Source organism: Mauremys reevesii, linkage group 1 (genome assembly GCF_016161935.1).
Source record: "Mauremys reevesii isolate NIE-2019 linkage group 1, ASM1616193v1, whole genome shotgun sequence".
NCBI classification, from domain to species: Eukaryota; Metazoa; Chordata; order Testudines; family Geoemydidae; genus Mauremys; species Mauremys reevesii.
Window position 1 is genome coordinate 245,058,497 of NC_052623.1, and position 12,689 is coordinate 245,071,185.

Genomic DNA, 12,689 nt, shown 5'->3' on the forward strand with positions numbered 1-12,689 from the left:
TTTCTAAACTGATATCATTATAGAGGTACAAAATCTATATGTAAACAAGCTCTTAGAGTGTAAGTTCTTTGGAACAGAGACTGCCTCTTACTTACAAATATAACATGATTTGGCTCTCACCTTTATTTTGATTAAAGGCTTCTGAGTGTTGCTTTGATCTAAACAGGCTTGGCAGAATTTAATTTTTATTTTTTAAATAATTTTGACTAGTAATACTGATTATTTTTAAGCATTTTCCCCCCTATTTTTATTGATCTAAATTTTCACAATTCCAGGAAATTATGGAGGGGTCAGACAATAATTATTTAATCACAGTAGATGCTGAGATTCAAAAAGTTAAAGCTTTATAATTGTTAAACAACAAATTGTCAACATCTCATGTCAAAACATCTGAAGTAAATGTCCTTCAATCCAACTCTAAGAAGTTCTCAAACTGCATACTTCTTACTTTGCCTATCAGTAAATTTAGATTATTATTGATGGATATATATATTTTAGGCAGTTTGCGTGTATACAGTGAAACTGTTTCCTGAAATTTACTGTTAAAAATCTAATCCTCCCAAATCTAAAGGTAAATAATAAGGATAATAAAACCAAAAATGAAAACAGCCAATTGAAATATAAGTACTCAATTCATAAAGCTGCTTTTTACACAACTTGATTTCTAGTTCAAAAATTTTCATCTGATTCTTACTGGTACAACTATCTAGATCAGATAATTGTATGTAAATCCAACATATTAATGGTGGACTAAATTCTCGTCACAAAATACAAAGATGTATATGCAGAGTAACTCTGATTTAGAAAGATTTACACTAAGGTAAGTGACATCAGAAACTGGTCCAATGCTTTTAGAAGTCAGATAGTATTTTCAACAGTTTTGCTATTTTTTCAAAAAACAGTACCTATTCTGTTACTTTTGTTTTGCAAAAATGCATGTGTCCAACTAACAGTGTTTACAAGGACTTTAATGTTCCATAATTATATTAGACACAGTAGCTAAATCAGTTTCTCTAACTGAGTATTTGCACATTTCTCTGGCATCAGGAAAAAAATTGCCATCAATACATTATTATTGGATTATTAAATTTTCTGTCAAAGGAAATGTTTGATTATGCTGAAATGTGTACATCTGCTTCATCTTACTTAGATAGTCATTTTTTAATAATCCTCAAAATATGTTTTTTCACTCCATCTTTGTTCTTTATAAGGATTATTTGAAATCACCATGTGATAAATCTCTGATGATACAGCATTAGAAGTGGAATGAAAAAGTGGACTATAACCTGCATCCTGCCTGTGAATTAAAGCCTTCAGTAAATTTAGAACTGTTTTATAATTAGTGGCTCTACCAATTGTCTTGGCTCAATTTCTTTATTAAAGCATATAAATATACATAATCTTAATTTTCTATAATATTAGATGGTTTTAATACCAAGGGTAGGAGATGCTTTTTTTGCCTCTGCACAATAAAGTATTATCCCAACTCCACCCAAAACCAACATAACCCTATGTTTCCATAACACATTTTCCACAGGACTTCCAAACAACATCAAGGCCAGTGTCCTACCCCTGGTACTGGTAAATACCTGGGGCAATATCCTCGCCAGGTGCAAATTAAACCCCACCCCCTGTCCCGATTTTTCACTTTTGCTGTCTGGTCACCCTAGCTCTTACTCATAGGTCCAGGCACAACTAGCAGATTACCAATCACTCCTTCTCGTACATATGCTCAGAGTCTGACTTTTAGCAGCACTAATGGAGCCCCTACATAAAAGTGCTGACTGTAGATTACACAGGAGCCAAAATCAGTGAGGTCAGTTCAGGTTTTGTTTTTCTGAATTCCCCAATGTCTGGGGTGTCTTGAAAAGCAAACTAGTTTGGGCCCAAATTTATTTACAAATTCTGATCTACCACTGACTGTGTTCCACAGCAACCAGAATAAAGAAGAAGATGAAAAGAGTAAAAAACAAACGTGCCCAATCATAGACCTGCTTTTACATTGTTTGCCTACCTATGGACGAGGCAAAATCTGTATCAGAGGAAACATTTCCACTGCTGATAATATGAGGTAACAGATTTTACAGCTCTGTATGAAGTATTTAAAAATGCATAGACTCCCTATTAATTATGCCTTGAACAAACATTTAATATCATTTCAAACTTCACTTCATCATACTAATAAGCTACAAGCTACTGTCCTTTGACCTAGAGCTTATAGCTCCCAGCAATTTCCTTTCTACTTAACTCATCATGAAGTCTTCAGATGAGATTTTCTTAATAGCATGATATTATTATTAATTTGGTCTTTATGTAAGAAAATGAAATACAGGAACTGCTACATGGAAAGTAAAACCAAGGATTCTGATGTAAAAAGGGGTTTTAACAAAACAGGGAAAACAACATCGAAGTGACTTTTGAACACTGAATTTTCATCATAGACATTTTGAGTTATTTTTATGTCTTCTCAGACTCTCATTTATACAACTATTTCAGCAACATCAAAAAGAAGTTAGACCTTGAAATGGGACAGGCATATTCTTAGTTATACCATGCTATGTATACCTCACCTACCAGGGAGGGGTCAAGTTGCAGGTGCTCAGCACCTTTTGGGATATGGTCCTAAGTGTTTTTGGCATTTAGGCTAATTTCTTTATTTATAAAAGCACCCATAGGATTTTCTTAAAGGGGATCTAACAATTTCAGGGTTAAAAGATCCTACACAAATTAAAAAATTGATTTTTTTTATTTTTAAAATGAAATGTTTTGATTTTTCCATTCAAAATGACTTTGCATTTTGAAATTCACTTCAATTTTATTGTAATTTCTAATGCCATTTTAAAAGCTTAGAAAAAAGACAAATTTCTTTATTTATAAAAGCACCCATAGGATTTTCTTAAAGGGGATCTAACAATTTCAGGGTTAAAAGATCCTACACAAATTAAAAAATTGATTTTTTTTATTTTTAAAATGAAATGTTTTGATTTTTCCATTCAAAATGACTTTGCATTTTGAAATTCACTTCAATTTTATTGTAATTTCTTTTACGGGTTCCTATACCCAGTCTGACATCCACTTGCTGCATGTGATGTCCTTTCCCCCACATGCATTATATTGTGATGTGTCACACACTGCTGCAGGCTGGAACTGTTCACGGTCAGTTCAATGCCATTTTAAAAACAATATTAGAAAAAATCTCCACAATCCTACAGATGATTGTGCATGAATCCCCCATTTGCATAAATTCTCTGCTTCTGGCATGCCTTTTATATATTGGGCTGGGCGACAAATGGGATCTTGAGGGTTTTTCTAATCTATTTGCTCCTGTCCAGGGAACAGGAGTTGGTCCTTGCAAGTGTCAGGGACAAGAGGGCTCTGCTCCTTCTGTGTGATCTTGGGGCTCAAATTGCCCCAAAGGGGATGGGGAGGAGCTATGCCATGAACTTCCCTTCCTCTGCACCAGCTCACAGAGCTGGCTAACTGTAGAGAGGATAGCGTGCTGCACTCCCACAGGGCTCCCCAGAGCTCTAGAACACCGTTTCTCAACCAGGGGTCTGAGGCCCTCTGGAGGAACATGAGCTGGTTTCAGGGGGTCCGCCAAGCCTGGCTGACATTAGACTCGCTAGGGCCCAGGGCAGAAAGCTGAAGCCCCACCATGCAGGACTGCAGCCTGCAGCCCTGAGCTCCAGCATCTGGGGCTGAAGCTGAAGCCTGAGCAACTTAGTTTTGCGGTGCCCCTTGTGGCGTGGGCCCCTGGGCAATTGCCCTGCTTCCTACCCCTTAATGCCAACTTTTATATGGAGAAAAACAATTGTTGTGGTACATGTGGCCATGGAGTTTTTATAGCATGTTGGTTTACCTAGCTCAGGAGATGAAGGGTTTTTCAGCCAGGTTATGAGCTTGTTTCAGGCAGTGTATGGTAGGAGTTTTTCTAACCTTAAGATTAGGCTACAAAGTCATCCTTCCAGCACATGTTAGTTTCTCATATGGAGTGACCAGTGGATAAATATTATAGGCATGCAGCAATTCTCCAAAAAGGGCCATATTTTTGTAGTTTACTGTACCCCCTTACACACACCCACATCATATAGCACTTGAAAGCTTATATTATATACATTTAGACAAGGTATGATGCAGAGCTGCAAATGGTGCCAGGGCCGCCCAGAGGATTCAGGGGGCCTGGGGCAAAGCAATTTCAGGGGCCCCTTCCATGAGAAAAAGCTGCAATACTATAGAATACTACATTATCATGGGGGCCCCTGCAGGGCCCGGGGCAAATTGCCACACTTGCCCCCCACCCCGGGCAGCCCTGAATGGTGCCATAAGCCTGTAAGCGAGGTGAAACAGTGGTATCCAAAATGAGAAAGTGTCATTTTTTGCACAGTTTCAGAAACACTGCCATATAACTAGGACTACAGTTTTTACTGTTTAAGTTAATTTTAACACTTTAATGAGGCATTCAATGGTCAAAGCTACCAAAAGCCTTCTTGTACATACGATCATTGTCTGTCTCTTCAATCAGCTGATAAAAGGCAGTGTCATAAAGTGACTATATTGTTGAAATGAACCTAGATGGTTTTGCTATAAGATTGATTTTACTCAAGTAGAAAGAAAGGCATTCAAAAGCAATGTATTAAAAGGTTATTGGTTTTGCATGGGCAAATATTTTTTTTTCCAGAAATGATGAAGCCGTGGCTAAAATGGCAAATATCACTTTGCAATATATTAACATGAAATGTTTTCACACTGCATATTCTTAATTGTCAAAGTATCTCACAAATTATTTTAAGTTTTCTATATTTTCAGTTGAAATTTGCAGACCAAGACCTAACACTAAAGGCTGTGCACTAATAGCAGCAGATTGCATGACCGCAGTTGGCACTGCATATTGAGTAGATATAAACATACATGAATTCTTAATGTAATTATTCTCCAAGCTTTTACACGTACAATGTAGCATCTAGTCTGCCTGGTAGAAGGTTTTAATTTGTAATTGCCTGTGCATGCAGCACTAGCCTTTGAAATATTCTAGAAACTCGCTTTTTAATTCAGCAACTCTTATGCACAGGTCACTATTAGTGTTAGAGATGACAATACACAGCTTCATTTTGGGCTTCAGTCGTGCTCACTAAACAAAAATGGCAATTTTCATACTGACATATAGATCTAATTTAGCACAAGTCTGTATACTTGTACAAAATTAAAAATGGTGGTGGTGGTAGTGGTAATGCTAACAAAATACTTTGGGAATTTCACCTCAACAGGGTATATGAAGACATCGAACATTCAAGCCCCTTCAAACTTATATCAAAGAGAAAAAGACTCTCCACAAACTTAGAAAAATATGTTATTTTTCAAGAAAATCAAAAAACTGCAAAAATGTCAAAAGCCACCAGTGATGGACAGAATTCTTTGATGCTGGCAGCAGAAGCCAGGAGTGATTAATTGTATTGTATTGGCAGCTGGAGGAGTTATCTAGATGATGTGCCATCAATACTCTGTCACAGGGGTTACACAAGCAAGTTCAATTTGGCACATGTCAGAGTTGCACTGAACCCAGGAAAGAAAACAAACTTTGAATCTGATTAGAGAACATCATGTTCACCTGCTTCTATAGCCACCAGAGCAAGCCATGTCCTCTAGCAATTGGTCCTGTTGCATTGTTTGCTTGAGGAAAAAATACACACAAGACAAGAAACTTCATAAAATAGAATGATTTGAGAGAGCAACCACTTTCAGGGAGGCAGCACTTCAAAGAGGAGCTGATGACATTGCACAGAATATCTGTGGAAGTCTTGATTGCTAAGGATGCAGTTTATCACTCAACATGCCTTTCTTTCTACTTGAGTAAAATCAATCTTATAGCAAAACCATCTAGGTACATTTCAACAATATAGTCACTTTATGACACTGCCTTTTATCAGCTGATTGAAGAGACAGACAATGATCGTATGTACAAGAAGGCTCTTCTCCTCTTCAAGCTACTACAAAGATATAAAGCCCTACTTCCCTCAGATGTAGAAACTGCATGCTATTCCAGTAGCAAATTACAGGCAAGATTAGAAAAACACTATAGTTCTGCAATTTCATTCCATGCACAGGCAAGTCTACCTTTATTCTGTGCAGGACAATAACATTAGCTGATGCTATCCAAACTGCTAGTAATCTGGAGCAGGAACTTAAGTCATCCACATGTTTTGTGGATGTTCTGGCAAGTGAGCCTGATGAACCACTTTCAAATGCTGCTTCAATCTTTCAGTCAGAAACAGCCAAAATGAAAACCTCAGACTATTATCCAAAGTCAGGTTATTGTAGTTTACAGAGGTCAGCCCCTACTGGTGCAGGAGTTTGTCCTTTTGTTGATAGATAAAGAGGTATATAATTCAGCAAGGAATGAGTATCATCCTTCAGAAGACATTCAAAGGTGCCTCTCAATTGCAGAGTGCATAGGGAGCAGTTGGATTCTAGGACTGACAAGAAAAAAAACAACTTTTGTCAGATTGATCTCACAAGACATGTCCTGGGTGAATATACAAAAGCTATGAGAGAAAGAAGTAGCTTAACAAGAAGTAGTAAAGACAATTCCACAAACAAGTCCTGGCCTCTGCACTGAAGAGGGATGAAGACCATGTTACAGCTCTTACCAGCAAAATCATCAAACCCATTTGACCCTGACTCGCATCCAGAGGTGCTTATTAACATATCTACTGAACTGCACTGTTGGTGAAGAACAAATGGAGGGATTTGTGAGAGGGGCACTTGATTTTGATGGGACATGATTTTGATGGGACTCAGCCCAGTCAAGCAAAACATTTGCAGACATGACCAAAAATACCAGATTTAAGTCTGACAAGAGAGAGACAATCACAGCAGCTATCAGTCCAGAAATTGTTTTCTGTAGAATGATGCAGAGATGATGATTCAGTGGTAACTGTTCCTTAGTCACCCAATCTGACCTCTGCCTATGTCCTTCGTCCATGCTGATGGAACAATGAGAAGAACAGACAAAACTAAATTAGGACATCAGCTGGAGGCTCGAGATGAAAAAATGCATGATCTAAGAGCATACAACAAAGAAACTGCAGTGTACATCAGAGATGCCAAGGCTGTCAACACAAATGATTGTTGGAGACAAATTTCACACATTCAGTGAACTAGCTGCTGAGTACTTGAGGCAGGTCCTAAAAAGACTTGACACAGCTAATCGAAGACTTTGACAGATATCACAACAGTAATTCTGTGAAGACTGCAGAAGGATAATGGCACACAGGATCTACAGTTGGATGCAAGAAATACCCAATGATTTGTGGATGACCTTTGCCTCCATAGAAAAAGTTTCTAAAAGTGGCATCATGGGTGGCAGATGAAGCTTCCCCGTTGGAGGCTAGCTCCCTGTCCCTCCTCTTTCGCCCACGGCCCTGCTCACATTCCTCCCCTGCTCTGCCCCAGTCCCCATCCTCGCTCGTCTCCAGGTCCCGCTCATCCCCCTCCCTGCTTGTCCTCTCTGCTGCCGCTCACCACGTTCTTCCTTTCTTCCCCTCTCCCCTGTGAGGCTCCTACTGCCCACTGCTACCTGTGGCCCTCCTCTCCTCTACTCCTACTCAACTGTGAGGCCCCCACTGCTCTTGCTCTCCACATCCCTCCTCTCCTCCACATCCCCCTTCCCCTGAAAGACCCCCTCTGTGCACAAGCACATGGCGAGTGGCAGGCAGTGGGGCCTCATGGGGGAAGAGGTGGAGGAGCGGAGGGATGCAGTGAGTGGCGGGGACCTCACAGGGGTGGGACTGGAGGAGAGGAGGGATGCAGGGCAGTGGGGGCCTCCAGAGATGGGGGATGGAGTGGAGGAGAGGAGGGACACACCAGACAGCGGCAGGCGGTGGGGGCCTCCGTGAAGGGGTGGTGCAGTGATGGTAAGAGGTGGAGCACAGGCAAGACCACCATGGTCCAGGCTTTCAGCAACAGGGCAGCTTCCCCTTGCCTATTATATGCATTGCCTATGCCTGGCATCCAACAAGCAGTAATTTGTAAAATTTCTCTGTGAATATATGGTTCAAAATACACCTGAGAATGTAGGCGCACACCCAACGTAAATATCCTTCTTGCCACAGACTTTTCCAATGCTATCATCAGTAGAAGTGTTGAAGAAGCCCAAGATTTGTACAGTAGTCAAGAAGAAGTGGACACAAGGGTTGCTTCTGTATGCTGTGTGTGCCAATATGGCTTTTGGGTCTCTTGGTGTCAAAGGAAATAGTAATTATGTCCCCTGATACAGATGTTTTGGTCCTTGTTGTTGGTTTCTTTCCAGTAATGGAGCACACGGGTAACATGTAGATTGAAACAGGTACCATGACCAGCACAACTGACAAGCATCACTTCATACCTGTGCATGCAATTTGTGACGCACTCACTCCAGACTTCTGTAATATACTTTCTGCTGTAAACACATTAACAGGATATGACAGTGCCACCCTTATTTGGTATTGAAGAAAAATCTGTGTTTAATGTTGTCAAAACAAAGGGAGCTTACCAATTCAGAGTTACTGGCAAATTGGAAGAAGAGAGTAATGGACAATCTGCAATTTCTGCAGCAAGGAAATTGGTAGCAGTGCTGTATGACCAAAGCAAGAAAGAAAAGGAGATCTACATAGACCTGAATTGCTTGTGCCTCAGTCTAGCCATTACAAAGGACAAGTCACTGGCCAAAGCTCTACCACGTGAGGACAGTTTTGGAGAGCATATCAAAAGAACATCTTTACTAACAAAGATTTGAATGTCGTCACACATAAGTAAACCAGTTATTGGATCACCAATGCAACATGGATGAAGAAATGTGGATGATGAACTACTTCTTGTATTCTTTAAGGGTCCAATGGCCTCTGAGATTCTACATTACCTTATTTATGCTTGTGCCAGTAGCGGTCACTGCATAATCAACTGTGTCTGTAGTCAGAACAATCTTCTCTGCACAGAACTGTGTACATACCAAGGCAATGAAGACTGTGCACTCTCAACAGAGATCATAATGATGAACATGATGATGATGATGATGATGACTAGAAATGTCACCAGTGCTATTACATTTCAATAACTGTACAAATGATTAGATTTTGTTCTACCCTTTAGACAGTTGGTGTGATACTCTGAGGTCACAAAGAAATCCAGTTTTATGTCTTGAAATAATACAAGAGTCATTAAACTAATAAGTTTCAGAGTGGTCATTTGATGTGTTGCGTGTATCATTGTTTATCTCTATTTCTTTGTTAATGGCACCACGCGACAGCTCCACATCATAACTTATTTTAAAGTATACATAATACGCTTTCAAACTGATGTATGATGTGCATGTGTGTAGCAAGGGTACGGTAAGTCAACCAAATCGGTGGTGTCTGATGCTTTCCTATTAAGGGCCCAAACCTGCAACAGTTCTGTGCAGGAAGTTCCCATGGAAATTGGGGCTCTTCAGTGGAACACTTGCAGGATCAGGGTCTCAGCTGTTAATGTGAAGCAGGGTCCCTTGTTATTCAAGGACATTCATTATAGTCCTAAAGTTGTTTGTTCTGGATTTTCTAAAATCTTTGCAGATCAAATTTAATTTACATTCCATAGTGGAAACAGAAGCATAACAAGGAAACATTTGTCCCAATTACCAGAGTCTTGCAGGGATACACTGTCTGGTAGATACTGTTTCATAAGTTACTTTAAAAAAAATAAGCATAATATGAAAGTGTGAAACATTTAAAACCATAATAATGTCAGACTGCCTAATTTGTGCTTCCAAAATTCAATATGTACCTGTTGAGCAGTCTGCATAAGGTATAGACGAAGTATACCTTTAAACAGGATTGTTATACCATTGATCCATTAATTAGAGAACTCTAAATGTATCACGCTGAATCAGCTCCTTGGCAGTTATCCCAGTTGAGTGGATATGCCATTTATCATGTTGATAAGTGAATTCTAATACATTAAAATTAATTTTATGCCTTATCAAAATATTTATTATAAAAATAAACAAAAATCCCCCAAACCCAGGATATGAGTGCAGAACTTAATATTACAGAATGTTGTACAGAATTAACATGTGATATAACTTAGAAGAAAAGTATCACATTGCATAGAATTTAGCATGTTTTATAGATTATATGAATAAAACTGACAAAATGCAATGTGATATTTCAAATTAATTAACTGATGGGAAGGGTTAGAGCAGGGGATTGGTAGATTCCCATTAACACTATTCAGGGCTTGATCCAAAGCCCATTGTAGTCAATGAGAGTCTTTCTGGTGACTTTAATCTACTTTGGATCAGGCCTTTAGTCTAGGTAGGTATCAGTTTACTCACCTGTAGTATTATAATTATCTCATAGGATTACACCCAATGGGAATACTGTACTCACATGCTTAAAATTAAGTGTACAATTAACTGCTTTGCTTGAGTGGGTGTTTATGTAGGGGAACCTATGAACAACTGAAGGCAGGTGGTGAGCCTACACATTTTAAATCTCACTCTCCCCCCCCCCCAATATGTTCTAGCTTGCTAAGTAAAGAAACAAAGCCCAAACAAATTACATTGTTAAGAAAAAATCCTGCATGTTAGTCAGTGTCTTGTCATGTTCTATATCACCAGTCTATCAGCTATTTAACTTTGATAATGGAAAAAATTATTATACATAGAATATCAAAAAGTTGATTATGCTCTTCATTGGGTTCTGCAAAATCTATATTTTGTAATGGATTTAGGCATATGGGACTACAGCCCAGAGGCTGAAATAACAGCTTGTCCTTTACAGGGTTTACAGATCGTAAGAAGCATTTTGTTAATGTGTCTCCAAACTGACTTTTTGACAGAGAGAGAGGGGAAAAAAAGGAAGTATGGATGCTCAGATGAATATGTACTGCACACACAATTATAATTTCTAAAGGAATTGGATTGGGTAAGAATGTATTAGCAGATAAAGTTAATTATTTAAGAAAGAACAACAGAATACATTTGCATGCAGATATTCTATAAGGAAAGCAATGGCACTGAATGTATGTAGCACCTTAAGCAATTGCATTTTTTATGGGCATGCAAAAATGATGAACAAGATGGAGACTTTTGTACAGATGGATTTCAGGCATTAGCTCATTAACAGTACAAGTATGAATAATACTTGAAATAAACTGTGCTTTTCATATCAGCTCTCAACTGAGAATATAATTAAATAAAGAATGGGAATTTAAGGTCTTTTATGAAATAAAGTTCATAAGTAAGATTAATATTATTTAAAGCTAGGTGACAAAAATATTTTAATGATGTGTTTTCTTTAGAAAATTCCCTTTGTATAATTCCATAATCAGAGGGGCTAGTGAAGGACATTCTACTAGTAGCTCAAATACATTATTAAAGAGACAAAAAAAAATTCTTCCCTCACCTATAAAATGCTATAAAACAAGAAAGAGAGTGGGAGAATTTATGACAAAATGTATTTATAATTAAGATTATTCCGTTAAGCAGGGTGACTTTACCTTGTCATCTTTTTGATATCACATAGCTCTTAAAGTTTCTTCTTTTTATGATATTTAAAGTGATCTGTGGCAACCCCTGCAAGGTCACTGGAGCCCAGCCAACTTCAGGATTCATGCAGCAAGACACAGCAGCTATAGGCATAAAACAGGGTTTTTATTCCTGATTCCTAGAAGTGGTTAGCTTACCAGGGTATAAAGTACTAACTGCCTCTAGAGTCCATAGTAAATTCAGAGCATCTAACCCTGTATGCACCTCAGGTCCGTAAGCAGAGGCCCCCTCAGTCCAAGTAGAATTTGTTCCTCTTTGAAACCAAGGACCCTACTCACAAATGTACTATGAAAGGCCTCCTGTCTAACGAGTCCCAGATGTCAGCCCCTCCCTCAAAGACAAAGAATTTATGCACACCCTTTGAGGTCAGGTAAGTATTCCTCCTCAGATTCAGGGAAGGTCAGTGTGGTGGAACAGGGGTATGTTTGGATCTAAACATACATTCCATTTTGTTTGGTGAATATTCTGTTGTATTACAACCTCCATTTTGAATGTAACCTTCAGTGTTGATTAGCGCTTCCATTTTCTAGCAGATACTTGACACCTGGTGGATAGATTATATCTGAGAAATTGTGACAGAGCACTCAAGGGCCATCAACATTTAATGACTCTTCCCTACTGGAATAATGGGTTTTTGACTGGTTTGATTTTCTATACTGAAGTACTGGGCAGGGGGAGAAGGGACTGGAGACTGGACTTCCTCCTAGATTATACCACAGAGGGAACAGGGGATTAGAGTATGATTTAAAAGGGGTGCCTCTCTAAGTAAGACAGGCCAACCAATGTCAGAAGTCCAGGCCAAGCACACAGAAAGAGCTGCCTGCCCAAAGGACTTAGACCAAACCACAGGGGTGATGAAATCAGATTGAAGGGTATTATGTTCAAGACTATGTTCTTTTCCCTAGATCTGTAATTCTCTCATGTTTTTTTTAAGAGCAAAGTATCTGTGGTTTCTTTGACCAGTCTGTATTCCTTGCATTACTGCCGCATTGTCCATGTAGGGTGTAACTAGAATATCAGAGCTCCCACAGCCAGGTGTACTCTGGGGAAATGTGTCTAAGCAACAGGGGGCTTGGTAGGGCTGTGGCACTGGTTCTGGAGTCTAGGCAGCTGGATTGCAGAGTCTCATTGC